The 15,079-nt window shown below is 37.9% G+C and overlaps 1 pseudogene across 1 annotated transcript in view; it reads left to right on the top strand.

The window, feature by feature from the left end:
* LOC311596214 (serine/threonine-protein phosphatase 2B catalytic subunit beta isoform-like) overlaps positions 1-10,887 on the top strand; it is a 245,335-nt pseudogene extending 234,448 nt beyond the window's left edge. The window contains exon 4 of the transcript XR_014783619.1: positions 10,848-10,887. The product of XR_014783619.1 is annotated as a serine/threonine-protein phosphatase 2B catalytic subunit beta isoform-like (transcript). The remainder of the gene's footprint in view (positions 1-10,847) is intronic.
* The last annotated feature ends 4,192 nt before the right edge of the window (positions 10,888-15,079 follow it).

Raw genomic sequence — 15,079 nt, 5'->3', positions numbered from 1 at the left:
GAAAGGGAACACACACACACTCTCCTCTCTCTGTCTCTCTGTCTCTCTGTCTCTCTGTCTCTCTGTCTCTCTGTCTCTCTGTCTCTCTCTCTCTCTCTCTCTCTCTCTCTCTGTCTCTCTCTGTCTCTCTCTGTCTCTGTCTCTCTCTCTCTCTCTCTCTCTCTCTCTCTCTCTCTCTCTCTGTCTCTCTCTCTCTCTCCCTCCCTCCCTCTCTCTCATCACCAATACCAAAATAACAGGAATTAACAACCACTGGTCATTAGTATCTCTCAATATCAATGGCCTCAATTCCCCAGTAAAAAGACATAGAAGAAAAGAATGGATGCAAAAACAGGACCCATCATTCTGCCGCATACAAGAAACATGCCTCAGCAATAAAGATAGATATTATCTCAGAGTAAGGAGCTGGGAAAACGTTTTTCAAGCAAATGGACAAAAGAAGCATGCTGGAGTAGCCATTTTAGTATCTAATAAAATAGACTTTCAACCAAAACTAATAAAAAGAGATGTGGAAGGACACTTCATCCTCATCAGAGGAAAAATACACCAAGATGCTATGTCCATTCTGTACAAATATTCCCCAAATGCAAGGGCCTGCACATTAATAAAGAAACAGTACTAAAGCCTAAATCACACATTGAACCCCACTCATTAATAGAGGGAGACTTCAACAACCCACTTTCATCAATGAAAATATCATTGAGGCAGAAACTAAATAGAGAAAGAATTAAATTAGCAGAGACTTTTAGTAGTAGGGGTCATAGAGCCTGAAGAGGACACCCTCTAACCAGACAAGTCTTGTAGAGGGAGGGGAACATCAACCCACCCACAAAAACTTCAACTCAAAATTCATCCTGCCTCCAAAATGTGCAGAGAAAAAGAGCAGATAGAGTGGAGACTGAGGGAATTCCCTATCAATGTCTGGCCCAACCCAAGACACACGCAATGGGAGAGAACCAATCCCCGATACTTTTTAGGATATTCTACAATACTTGCAGACAGGAACCTAACAGAGTTGTCCCCTGAGAGGCTCCACCCAACAGTGCCTTGAAACAGATGCTGAGGTTCAAAGCCAAACATTGGACGAAGCATGGGGAGTCAAATGTAAAATGGGGGGGGGTGAAGGGAAGGAGAAAAGGACCTAGATGTGACAGAAACTTCACAAGAGCAACAGAACTAACTGATCAGGACCAAGAGGGACCTGCTGATACTGAAGTACCAATGAAGGACCTTGCATGGACTGGACCTATGACTTATATAAAGATGTACCCCACGGGTAGCTCAGGGTTCATGTGGGTCCTCTATTGAGGGAAGCAGCTGCTCTCTCTGGCATGGACTCTCTTGCCAGCTTTTTGATTACTTTCCCCTGGTGGGACTGCCTTGCCAGGCCACAGCAGAAGAGGACATGCTCAGTCATGATGTGACTTGGTGAACTGGGGTGGGTGAGTAGGGGGGAAATCCTCTTTTCTAAGGAATAAGGGAGGGGGAAAAGAGAGAAAGGGAGGGAGGATGGGACTGGGAGGTGAGGAGGGATAGGTTACCAACAGAGTGTAAAATGAATGAACAAATAAATAAATAGAAAGAAAAACAGATTATTTTATTTTCAAATATGTGCATGCGTATGTGGTATGTGCACATCAGTGTGGGTACCCACCAAAGTCAGAATAGGCTACAACCTCACCTGAAGGGGGCTAGATTTAGAGATGCTTGTGAGCAGCCCAACATGGCGGCTGGAAACTGACCACGGTTCTCCTGAAAGAACAATGAACACTCTTAACACTGAAAAATCTTGCTACCCCCTGATTTGTTTGGCAAAAGCTTCAGTTTTTTTTTTTTTATTTGAGAAATGCAATAACTCTAAGATGCATCGTTTAGTTAGAGTGACTTATTATTACCGAAGTAATGCGTAATTTTACATTATCCATTGTAGCAAAACAGAATAACAACCGATGACTACAAATTATAAATATTTGTTCCTGATCATACAAGCCATGGAAGAATGGGGAAGTGATCCTTTTAAGGTGATAATTACTATTTTTGCGGGAGATCGTTGTGACATGGAGTGTGTGATGAGGTCAGAGGACGACCTTCATGAGTTTGGTTCTCATCTTCTATCTCTGTGTAGATTCTGGGTATCGAACTCAGGTTTCCAGGCTTGAGTGTTGAGCACTTTTATCTGCTGAGCCACCTCATCAATCCAAAGAACTCATATGATATATTCAGTGTAATGTCTCATGAAAAAAAATACATAAAATAAAACTGTTTCTTCAGAGCAGTGCTCATGTTTGCATAGTTCTTGCCCAGAGGATCAAAGCTACACATCCACAAGATTATTAGGGTCTCAGCAGAGAATAAGATGCTAGTTAGCTACAGGTGTGAAACAGCTGCATTTCCATTTCAACAATAGCAATGCATGGCTTGTTTTCTCTCTGAGCTCTCTCATTCATTTTGAGCTGACACTAACATAGAGGACAAAGAAAACAGAGTAACTAAAAGATTATCTTTTTTTTTTGTGGGAAAAGAACATTTCAGTGCTGAGAAGTAAGCATTTAGCACACACAATAAATAATGAACTATCAGTGCCTAGTTTTCTCTTCAGGCCCAATCTAAAATGCAGGATCATCTGTGGCATCGGACACTAACAGAAATATGAGCCAAACTTGACAACTCAAAAGTGGCTCTGTAGAAAACCTTGGGTAAGACACAACTTAGTCTTGTTAAATTCTAAACAGGCTTCTAAGGATGGATCTCTCAATATTGATACTATAGGCAACCATTAAAAGGTGCTCTAAGTTGGGTGTGGTGGCGCATACCTTTAATCCCAGCACTTGGGAGGAAGAGGTGGTGAATCACTGTGTGTTCAAGGCCAGCCAGGTCTACAAAGTGAGTCCAGGATAGCCAAGGCTAAATAGAGAAACCCTATCTCTAAAAACAAAAACAACCCCCCAACAAAACAAAACAAAACAAAACAAAAAAAAAAAGAAAAAAAAAAGAAAAAAAGAAAATAAAGGTGCTCTAGTCTGGAGTATTTGTTCATCATGGCTCAGTGGGAGATAACTTGTTATCAATTATAGGGACATTTATAAAGCATGAGCAATATGCTGTTGTCATGTGTAGGAGGCGCAAAAGAAATATACTGCTCCCTTAGGAGCTTTCAATATAATTAACCACAGCTGATGGTAATAACCTCCAGCCAGCAAACCTCGGGAGCTGGGTAGAATAGTGGGCTAAATAGCAACAGGGGAACCAGGAGAGCTTTCTTGCTTGGGAGAAGAAAGAAAACCTTAGTTTTTGATATGTTACATTTTGAGCAAAGATAGTCTACCCGTGAGTTGTTTCAGAGAGATGTGGCTATTCTCTCAGTTTTTATCTTCTGTTGGCCAAAGCACCCCAAAATTCTGGACTACATCTAATACATTATTCACGGTTCATATCTTCAAATGGTTCTTTAAAATGTGTGCCCTTGGTCATGCTTATACAATTTTCTATTTTCTCTTATGTGAAAATATTTTTCCTTTTTCTGTATTGCTTATTTTGGTAGGCTTGTTTATTACCTTTCATAATGCTTAAATAGTCTAGAGTTCTCATGTGCGGATGTAACTTCCTTCTCAACGTCTCTAAATTGTCACAGACTAAGCAGTTTATAGACAACAAACCTTTAGCTGTCACAGTTTGGAGTCTTTGAATTTCAAGATCAAGGCCAGGCAGATCTAGTGTCTTATGAACAGTGACTGGCCATATGATCAACACGATGGAAGTGCTCACTAATCCCAGAGCTCTTAGTAAAATCATTACTCTCGCTCTGCTCTCATTATTTAATCAGCTCTTTAAGGGCCCTAATTTTCCTGCTATCTCAGTGGTGGAAGATCTCAATATAGGAATGTGGGGGCAAGGCAAGTGTATGAAGATCACAACCTTATAAGATTGTATAGACAAGTATCCTTCCATAGATATACTCACACATCCGTGCTTATTGCAGCTTCATTCACTATAGCAACGAAATGAAACTAGCCTTGTTGTCTATTGACAGATGAATGAATAATGAAAATTTGATACATATATGAGGTGGAATAGCATTCATATTTCAAAAGATGAACTGAAAAAATTCTCAGAAAAACAGATGGACTGATAATGCATAATATTAAACAAAGTCACACAGTCTCAGAAAGAAAAATCTTCATGCTGTCCTTCATAGGTAGTTACAAGCTTCTAGCCCTCCCACTGTGTGTGTGTGTGTGTGTGTGTGTGTGTGTGTGTGTGTGTGTGTGTGAAATAATAATGCATTATAATATAATGTATAAAGGAGAACAACAAATAACAAATATTAACTGATGAAGAAAGTCTGAATGAAAGTAATGGACACTTGAGTAATGAGAGAGAATATAAAGCTAATTGTTATTATGTTTTTAACTCATGTAGGGATTCTTCATTTTTTGGTTCTGGATCAAGAATAACAATACATTTGATAGTGAACGTGCCAAATTAAATACGAAGGCCCATAACTTCACAACGACTATTCCAACTCCACAAAAATTCATTGCATATAGACTTCAGATCTGGATCATTTCAATGTGTGATATTTTTTATTTACAAGTTCATTGGGCTGGAGAAGTGGCTCCATGGTGGAAAGCATTGTTTACTTATCAAGACGTGGGTTCAATACCCATCACTTATGTAGATGCTCACAACTATCTCTAGCTGTAGTTTCAGGGGTGAAATGGCCCCTTCTGGCCTCCAAACGCTCTGGGCACATAATTGGGGCACATACATACCTGTAAAAAGCATGCAAACAAAATGAGATCACGTAACTTTTTAAAAAGTTAAAATTTACAAGTTCTTAAAATAAAATATTAATAAAAAATTAAATATAGAAGTTAAGAAACAGAATTTTAACTTCTGGAAGTCAGCCATGTGAGTCTTTATTATTGTTACTAGTCATGTGTGTGTGGACGAGTGTACGTGGTAGGCAGAGCACAGGTCTACAGATTCAGTTCTCTTCTACCTTTAGGTGTGCCTCAGGTATCAAAGTCAGGCTTCCAGGCATGAATTGGAGTTTCTTTATCTTCTGATCCACCCTGAAAACTCCCAATAATAATTTTTATAATTACTTTGTTTTGATAAGAGATGGAAACACTAAGTTTTTAATGAATGTAGAATAAAGTAATAATTGACAATATTCTATATATTCATGCATATAATTAGGTAATTAATCAAGAAAAACATTTATTTATATATACATACACATATATTTATGTATACAATATGTAGATGTTATAGTCAACAACATATTGAAATTATGTCAATTGTAAGACTTTTAGAATAGCTGCATTCACTTCTGATTTTAATGTATTGTTATTTTTGTCTCAATTATCATTAATTTTATTCTGATGGAATTCTACCCATTGTCTGCCTTATCTACTTACCTATGTATGTTACATTTATCTTGACATCTTTGATTGACATGGGAAGCAAAAGAAAAATGCTTTCAATTAGTCTATTATATCATGAAACATTAATTTACTGATACAATACTTATCTTTGATTACATTTAAAAATAGAGATGTATTTTAAAAAGATGAGTGAGTCATTGATGACAAGAACACTTAGCACTTAGAGTTGTGAAATCAATTATATTGTACTTTTACTCTGAGAAATTTTTTCATTGGGAGAGGGATACTATTTGGACATATGCTTTTAGTCAGAAAATCAAATTTGTTTTGATTTTAGAAAAATGTAAAACAAAAAATCATATCTTCTATTTAAGTAATATATTTTCTAAGTAACTTTTACATTGGAATATTTTTACTTTTTCTTCCTAATTTACAAGCAAAAAATAATCCACTATCATAGTAATAGAAAAACAAGTAACATAAGCCCATGAGATGCTGTTGGAGTCTTAAGATATAATTGATCTTTCTTAATAAATATCTACTGAAAAAACTAATTTTGTAGCAGTTAATTATTAATAATATTGTCAGGATATAACAAAGAAGCAAAGATAATTAAAATGTTAATCTATCTTTACTTAGAGAAAGTATGTACATAATAAGCTGATTATAGTTTATCTAAATTTGGGATATTATTCAATATTAATCTACATCTCTTATATTGAATGGTGAAATTTTAACTTTTGATAGAACATTTAATGCAATATATTCTTTAAAAATTATTGTAATTGCCAGGGGTGATGGTGCACACTTTTAATCCCAGTACTTGAGAGGCAGAAGCAGGGATCTCTGTAAGTTCGAGGTCAGCCTAGTCTACAGAGTGAGTTCCAGGATAGACAAGATTACATAGAAAAACTCTGTCTCAAAAATTTAAAAAATCACTGTGATTATTACCATTTATTTATTTAGTATTAAGACCATCTTAAGTCTTAAGGCAAATGACACTTCAAAAAATACATGCCTGGGGCTTCAGTTCCTAAAATGCAATAGAAAAATTAAGGTTAAATTCTTTTAAACCAAAAACCATCCACAGACTAATTGGATACTCAGGCTAATTATTCTGTAGATATCATTATTCCTAACGGACAGATTGCTACCACATCTGCCTGATCAGGGTAAAGAAGAAGAACATGGATACTACCAACTCGACCTTCTACAGTAGGGAAGGTCATAATCAGTGGTTAATATTTCTGCTTTGTTGGTTACTGAATGTAATATTTCTAAAGCAGGCAGAAGTCCAGTTTTCTCAAAAATTTGTTTTTCTTCACCTCTGTCTTTATGAAAACAATAAAGATTATTGTGGCATGAATGAAAAAAATATTCTAATTTAGGTAAAATACTTTAATACTAGATTTGTTTTTCTTTGTACTTGGTATGTTTGAGATAAATGAGAAAAGGAGCACATTAACATAAATATTAATCTTTAAGATATATTATTTTAGGAAAATAGCATGATAGATTTCCTTTAATTAAGGACAGTTATATATGATTAATTTTGAAATTAGGTCTAGCTAAAACCAGCTGTAGAAATCGTTAAACCTAGTTCCAAATAAGAGCAGAAATAAGAGCTACAAAGGAATATTTTACTAGGAATATTATTAACCCTTGTAGAAAATCCTCAATAACATTCTTTCATGGTGGGGATGGGACAGCAGCACAAGAGACTCAGAATCTCTTCCCTGTGAATGAATAAATGATGAACTCATGCCAACGGGAAGGAGAGAGTCTTCACTATATATAAATTGGCTGTGTTCCTGAAGTAACTGCGGACCCTTACTACAGTATGTAATCTCAATAAGCTCCTTGATTCATCAAGATATGTGAGTGGATTCATTCCTTTGGCCCGTCATTGGTACCCTTTGCGGAGTGAAAAGTTTATTGCAGCAAAAATGAGACAGAATCAACGTTTGAGGGAACACTCGTGGGGCCTGTCATTAGTGATGTGAAGTACAAGTGAAGACAAACCACCCCAGTGGACCAACCATGGCCGAGGCCACCTCACCATAGCCACCCTTCTCCATGTGCTCGGCATGGGACTGTGATGGCCAATGAGATATGCAACTAAGGGTAAGGGTAAACCATCTATCTGTCCATGGAATCTCCATGGTGGCCATCTCAACGTGGCTATACTCCCTTGCCGTGTGCTTTGCAATGCCTTCTTGCTGTGCTAATAACAGAAATGCCACTGCTATGGATAAGACAAGCAAATAAAGCTAGTGAGGAGCACCAGGAAGGTTTTTGGAGAGAATTTCAGGGTAACTATCTTCTTTCATGAGGTATGGAGTGTCATTCCTCCTTGATGACTTGAGCCCACCACTTGGGTATAAGAACACCCTGTATGTGGCAGGGTCATAAGCAGGCGATGGAATAAGTCTTTGCGGTGGGTAATAGGACATATTGCTGCATCCCTGAAAGAACTTGTCCATGTAAGGAAGGAATCACAGTCAGAAAAAGACTAGCAATCTCAAAATCGTCAGGAAAGGGAGGGAAAAAGAGGAAGAATGAGATGGAAATGTTGGGTTTCCATTTCTTATGGCTAGGGAATCGAAGGGGAAAATGATCTAAATTTGATATGTGCTAAACAGTTTTTCTTGGGACATAAAACCTTAGAGTCCACTGGAAGAATCAAACAGTAAGAAAAACAGAAGAAGGAGAAAAAGGTGAATGTGACAGCCGATATACTTCGGGTTTCACTTTAAGATAGAATCCACAGTTAAGCATGTAGACGGGGTCTTATTAATGGGCCAACAGGAAACTATGGTAGTTAGAGAGTGTTTTGCTTCTGAACTTTTGTGTCTGGAAAAGATTTTACACACACACAAAAAATGAAAGAGCTTTTCATAGTTTGGATAGTGAATCTAGGGACACAGGGTAGGTGGGTTCAGTCTGCGTGCTGCCGAAGCAGCGAAACTGACTGTAACTACCCATCCCTCTTAAGACAAAGGCTATACGATCTGAGCTAATTTGAAGGAAATCAATCCCGATAGACTGGCTCATATGAGCCATTGCTGACCCTTGATTATCAGTGTTTGGTGTTCTCATAATGGTAAAGACTTCAGGTGGGCAGCAGGCACTTCTGAGACAATCAGGAATGCGAGAATGGTGTTTGGGGATCTAGAGAGATGGCTCAGAGGTTGAGAGCATTGGCTGCTCCTCCCGAGAGATACTGAGTTCAATTCCCAGCCACCACATGGTGGCTCCCAACCATCTGTAATGAGATCTGGTGTCTTTTGGCCGGTAGGCATACATGCAGGCAGAGCACTGTAAACATGATAAATAAATATTTAAAAAGAGTGGTGTTTGTTGTTCAGATCATTGTATGTAATGAGAATATTTCCTGAAGTTTCGGGTAAAAAGCTAATTCAATATGGAGCGTGAAACTGGTGTGGGATGTTAGTCACTTTGTGTAGCCCACAGTAAGAAAGGTACTGATAGATCTTCAGGATTTTTAAGGTATATAAATTAGGTTAGCACACAACTGAATTAAAACCCTAGTGGCAAATGAGTTTTTTTGGCGAGGCAAGCTCTGAGACCCCACATGTAACACACGATATTGCAGTCAGTAAGAGACTATAGCTAAAGGCATGCTTTTGTTGTTACACCTGGAAAATCAATCTGGAGCTGACCTGGAAGCTTCTTCCCTGCTGGGTAGCTTTTGAACTCCTGGGATATGCTACTCTGGCTGCTGCTTGACCAACAGTCCTGCTTGGATGTGGCCCAGCCTGCTGTACAACCAACAGGCAGGGCAGGTTATGCCACTAGTAGTGCCGTTGTGGACCAACTGTTGTGCGTTCAACCATCTTCTTCCCCTCTGGACTTAACCCACAGGTTAAGGAACTCATATCTGATGCTGTAAACCAGGACAAACCCGCTTTACTGGTAAGGTTATAGGTTTTAATGAGGAGCCAAACCCCTCTCTTTTGCTGACTTAATTTGGTGCGTCTGTCATAGTGTATTGTAAACATTTATACTTATGATTTTGATCACTGATCCTTTTAAGTTGTGGAGAGTCCTAACTGGTCAAAGTAATGAAATAAATGGCTGCTGAATTTTCAACTCTAAATGGGACCTCCTTACCACCCCATACCCCGAATAAGGCTGAAAGAACACAGCACAGCAGAGGGTCAGAAAGAATAACAGGAAAAGATGAGACATAGAATGCTGTTTTCTGGCCATGGTATGGTGGTTGTGATACTACAATTAGAGCAACTATGTGCCTTCAGGAGTGCACAGATTAGACCCATTAATGTATCCTGTGGAATACATTAGTAGAACAGGAAACGCAAGTGGCTTATTTCCTCCCTGAGGCTGTGTAACTGCTCAGCAGTTGTGTGGCTGCTCTTCACTGTTGATGTAGGTGCCTTCATTGTTTCACTAAGCTAGATGTAGGTGGAATTTTCTTCTCTCTCTCTCTCTCTCTCTCTCTCTCTGTCTCTCTCTCTCTCTCTCTCTCTCTCTCTCTGTCTCTCAGTGTTTTGGTGTTTTGTCTAGCATGAGTAAGTGCTTGTTCACATATTCATAGCATAAGGCAGTGTACCTGGAGCTTGTGCTAAAACTAGTGTTCATCAGGGTTCAACACTAGAAATTAATCTTGGCTAACATTAGCTGTCATCAAAATCTTCAAAAATTAATGTGATAATAAAATTTCCAAATGTCTGGAGAGTGGAGAGATGGGATCGCAGATCACTTCATTAAAGAGAGGGCAGCAAGAGCAGAATACTACGGGAGCAAAGGCGAATTGGGGGAGGGTTCTTTTCGCTGTTATCTGAAATGTCTTGTCTCCTTGTCTGTTAGGCAGGATCCTGATCAGCCTTCAAGGCTCAGCTCCAATCACTTAATGCTGTTTTTTCCTCCTGACTTTCCAAGCAGAAACAACTAATTTATCTTCTGTATTCCACTGCCCTTGGAACAAACTATATTTTTGACTTTGCTGGAAACTATGTTATTAAGTGGGGGGGTTTTTTTTTTTAGCTGTCTCTCTCTTAAAAACATAGCAACTCTATCTTATTTATCTTTGCATTTCAGTTCCCAGAAAATTCCTGTACTTAATTGTTGTTATAGAAAACAGAATTGTATTCCTTCCCAAAAAAGTTAGTAAGTATATTTTGAAAATGCTAATATTTTTGAAAATTTAAAAATTTAATGGCACTTAAATAACGTATGTACTACTAGAACAGTGGTAGCAGTTATTTATCATAAATTGATAACATAAGGCAGTACCCAAAGCTTGCTCTAACATAATGTTCACCAGGATGCTGCGTTAGAAATTAATGAAAATAAGTTTTTAAATGTTTCCATCTTAAATTGAACATTACTCCATCCTATCACTGGCTAAGATGAACAATCAAAAGTTTTTTTTGTTTTTTTTTTTGTTTTTGTTTTTGTTTTTTTTAACCACAGCCACTGAGTCTGTCTCAACAACCAGTTCATGAAGATGAGCCGACAATGCATGAATGTTGGGGACAAGATGCTTTTAAGGGGAGATTAAACCCGAGTAAGTATGTTCCACATTCTCTTTATAGCCTCAGTAGCTAGATAAGTGGATGGTCTTTTGAACAGCATGGTGGGTTGGAGGCTACACTTTCCTAAGGAGCAGGGAATTCCCACTGCTCTCCTGGTATTTCCTGGTAATACTAAGAAAAAGCACATATTATCATCATGCAATGCACAATTATACTGCAAAAGGCAAAAAACTGTGCCCTACCCAATTATGAAACAGAAAGTAGGAGTATATAGAGTTAGGTGGTAAATTAAGTTTAGTGTGGCTTAACTTGTGTTCTGTAATTTCTATATAGCATTTGACATAAAGCCACCTCTGTAAGCTACTGGGCATTAAACCTCCCCTGGGAACTGTAAGTCACCACGAGGGGTAAGCCAGCTTCTACCCTCAACTACTAATTTAGCTTTCCAACCAATTGAGACTATTAACTCAACAGTTAGACAAGCAGAGGATGAAAGTTTGCCAAATATAACTGACCTTCCATGGAAAATTCTAACCCTAGCCAAACAGGCTACACTTTAAAAAATGCATTTTAATTTTTCTTATGGCTATAAATATATGTGCCCATGAATGTGGATGGAATGATCAGAATTATTTTCCATTTGAATTGTTGATGATCTCAAAGAATAATAATAAAGAGATAAAATCTGAGAACCCATACTTGGTCTTATAACAAGTTCGTGTACTGAGGGGGAGCGGACCCATTAGGTGTTGTTGTCCTACTGTGTACTGTGTGCTGTTACAGGATTTATTTGCTTCTCAAACTCCACGTGTCACCTAAAAATTGAGCTAGAGTTGTGATAGTTCTACAGAAGGATGCATGTATTCTAAATCTAAGCCTTGCAGGTGAAACGGCTTTTCTAACCGGGGTCCAGGTTTCTTCTCTGCAAACCCCCTAGATTACTAGGATGAAAAGCAAGGCCTGACTGCAGCTTTGTCAATCTGATGCGATTAAAAAAAAGTGTGTTCTGCTAATTAGCTCAAGATGGCAATCTCCCAAGGCTGATGGTTTTGAAGATTGTAGGTATTTCGTTTTCATCCTGTCGTGATAAAGAGGAAAGTGGTGGGGATGATCGGCAACACTTCCCATTATGAGCCAGATCATTCATCTGCTGTAATTCTCTAAGCGTTTTCTTGGAACACAGCCAGACATTTGTAAAACAGATCATCTTCCATTTCATACTGCTCCAGACTGTGAAACAATAACTAATTTGTGATCATCATGATTGTGGCTTATATAAACATACACAAATACAACGCGTGCTAGAAAATGAGCAGTGTTCTTAATTCATTAGGCAAGTACCCTGGCAAGTACCCCGGCAGCCGAGACTCGACAGGATGTATTTAGCATAGGTTAGTCTTATGCAAGATGTGTTCAAGTCATGAAAATATGATAAGTATATGTTAGTCTACCTTTTGTATCAGTCACATGCTCAATCAATATTTATCATCCACCTGCTATGCACTGGTACAAGTGTAAGCAGTGAAGTAGAGAAGCAGCCCTCAGGTACTGGAGGAGCTTGTGGCTATATTAGCATAAGTTAGCATAGCTAACTTCTCTCCTGAATTTATCATTTTCACTCACAAATTGCTTATTCACTGAAAAATTTATATTTGAAGATACGATGGGCCCTGTTTCCATAGTGACAATAAAGGCTGATTGATTGTGTCTTATGAGCCTTTATTTTTATTTTTATTTTTTAAAGAAACTGACACAACTTTACCTGTGAACAAAAACATCAGCAAATACTTCTTTCCTGGGGTAGCTTTAAGTGCCATCTTGATGCAGCACCTTGTATGATGTGTGATTACTGAAGTAGCTAAAAGTCATTTCAGAAGACTGACTATTTAATGTATTTTGTGTTTATTTTTTGAAACCATGTGAGTATGTAATACAACGTTATAATATTTTGTAACTTTTAAAAAAAGTATGATTTACTCAAATTTTCTGTTTCTCAGTCATTGGAAGTTATAAAAGAATGTATTTCAATTACTTTTTAGCATTTAACTGAGGAACAACTGTGTATATTATTTATACAAGCTACAATTCTTATTGTCATAAGTTAGTTATTGTTTAACAATGTGGAACAATGTGAAATGGAAGACTTTTTTTCTACAATAGCTATACGTCTTAACAATGACCATGGAAGATTTATTGTTGACTTCAGTTTGGACATGGAATATTCAAGCTCAAAATAGTTGTGGATTTGCTTAGTTTATATAACACGTTTTCAGAAGTTCTAGAAATAAATCTATATGTGTTTAGATTAATCCAGTCAATGATTTTCTCTAAGTGTTGGAGTGTGTGTGTAGTTAGAGATAAGGACTTGATCCAAGTCTGTGACATGTTTTGAAAGATTTTTCTTAGGGATTAAGGAGATATACCAAGTATGTAATTTAAGAGAAATAATGGTTATACTGAAATCACAGTGACATCAGAGGAAACAAACAGCTTAATTTACATGAATTACTTGTAAGTGCTGCCTAGGCATGGCAGCACAGGATAATGTAATATAATGGTAATATCAGAATCAAAGATGCTGAGGAGAGAACTTTATGAATTTGAAGACTAATCTATGGAGTGAGTTCAAGTCTATGTTTAGATATGCAGTTATGCCCTGTAAAATGACATACAATGATATGCAAACGCACACATACACACATAAATGTACACACACAAACATACACTCGTACAGACTCAGTTCAAGGCTAGCCTGGGCTACATGGGGCCCTGTCTTAACAAATAGAATACAAGCTGTGATCTATGTTTAAACTCCTACAGCAGTGAAGGAAACATGGAAATGTGAGAACGTGTGAAGTGTGAGGATTCTAATGGTACTATTCTTATTCTGGAAATTATAATGTCTTAACTTTGAGAATGTTTTGATAGCCCCGTTTAGTGTGCACACATATCTTAGAGGCAAGACAGAGTTTCAGGCACTATGCTGACCAGTTTCCTTACATCTTCATGTTGGAAAGTTTTATAATTACTGATAAATTCAAGTAGTCTTTCTGAGCATCATGAGTATAACTTTATATCTTGCACCCATCTCTTCTCTCTGTCTTATTTTACTTTAGATGCTTTAGACCCATGGCTTACTGCACCTAAAGCATCCTTCACAATCCTCTCCACTTTGTATTTCATCAACCTAGCAAAATCTCTCAACTGGCTCAATCCGATAATCCATTTTTTATGGAATCCAAATGTCCCAGAACAGGTGAAAAGATTGTGCGTATTACAATTTCACAGTCTTCAACTTCATCTAGATGTTTCTTAATGCCAGAAAAGCAGGTTGGTGATTTTTCCCCTCATGCAAACTATTAAAAAATATGTGCCTTCATATGTCTACCCTAATCTTCACAGTTCAGATTTTTGGCACACACTTTACTCTTATTACAGCCTTTAATATAGCCTAGGACTACTGTGATGCCGAGACATTTTGTTACTGTTTAGATGAGGTCCTAATTTCTGTTAAAGCATCATCAGCCCTCCAGCTACAGAGGGTAAGAGACTTTTTAAAACCTGGCAAAGATGTTCTTGGCTTTCCTTCTTGACTTAAATTTTTGCTGAATTTTCCTGGATCTGTTACTTTCTTTCTCCAGAGCCTTTGTGATATTCCACAATTGCCAGATTACTGCATAATTCTTATAAGAGCAATCTCCTCTATATGACCCAGATGTCAGAGATACGGTGCAAGCCACCACATCCTCTCCAACATAGGTTTTGCTTTCAGGCTCATGTATGGAAACTCATACTCCCATGGCATGCCACAGATGTTTATGTTACATCATTACCTGAGATGTATGCAGACCCTTAGCAACTTAATCTTTTTTTTAAATTTATTTTTTTCTTTTTTCTTTTTTTAAATTAATTTATTCTTGTTACATCTCAATGGTTATCCCATCCCTTGTCTCCTCCCATTCTTCCCTCCCTCTCATTTTCCCCCTATTCCCCTCCCCTATGACTGTTCCTGAGGGGGATTTCCTCACCCTGTATATGCTCATAGGGTATCAAGTCTCTTCTTGGTAACCTGCTGTCCTTTCTCTGAGTGCCACCGGGTCTCCCCATCCAGGGGACGTGGTCAAAGGTGAGGCACCAGAGTACGTGAGAAAGTCATATCCCACTCATACT

The sequence above is a fragment of the Acomys minous genome (genome assembly GCF_964271855.1).
Source record: "Acomys minous genome assembly, chromosome: 4".
NCBI classification, from domain to species: domain Eukaryota; kingdom Metazoa; phylum Chordata; class Mammalia; order Rodentia; family Muridae; genus Acomys; species Acomys minous.
Note: the sequence above shows the minus strand (reverse complement) of the source record. Positions and strands in the feature narration are given on the sequence as shown.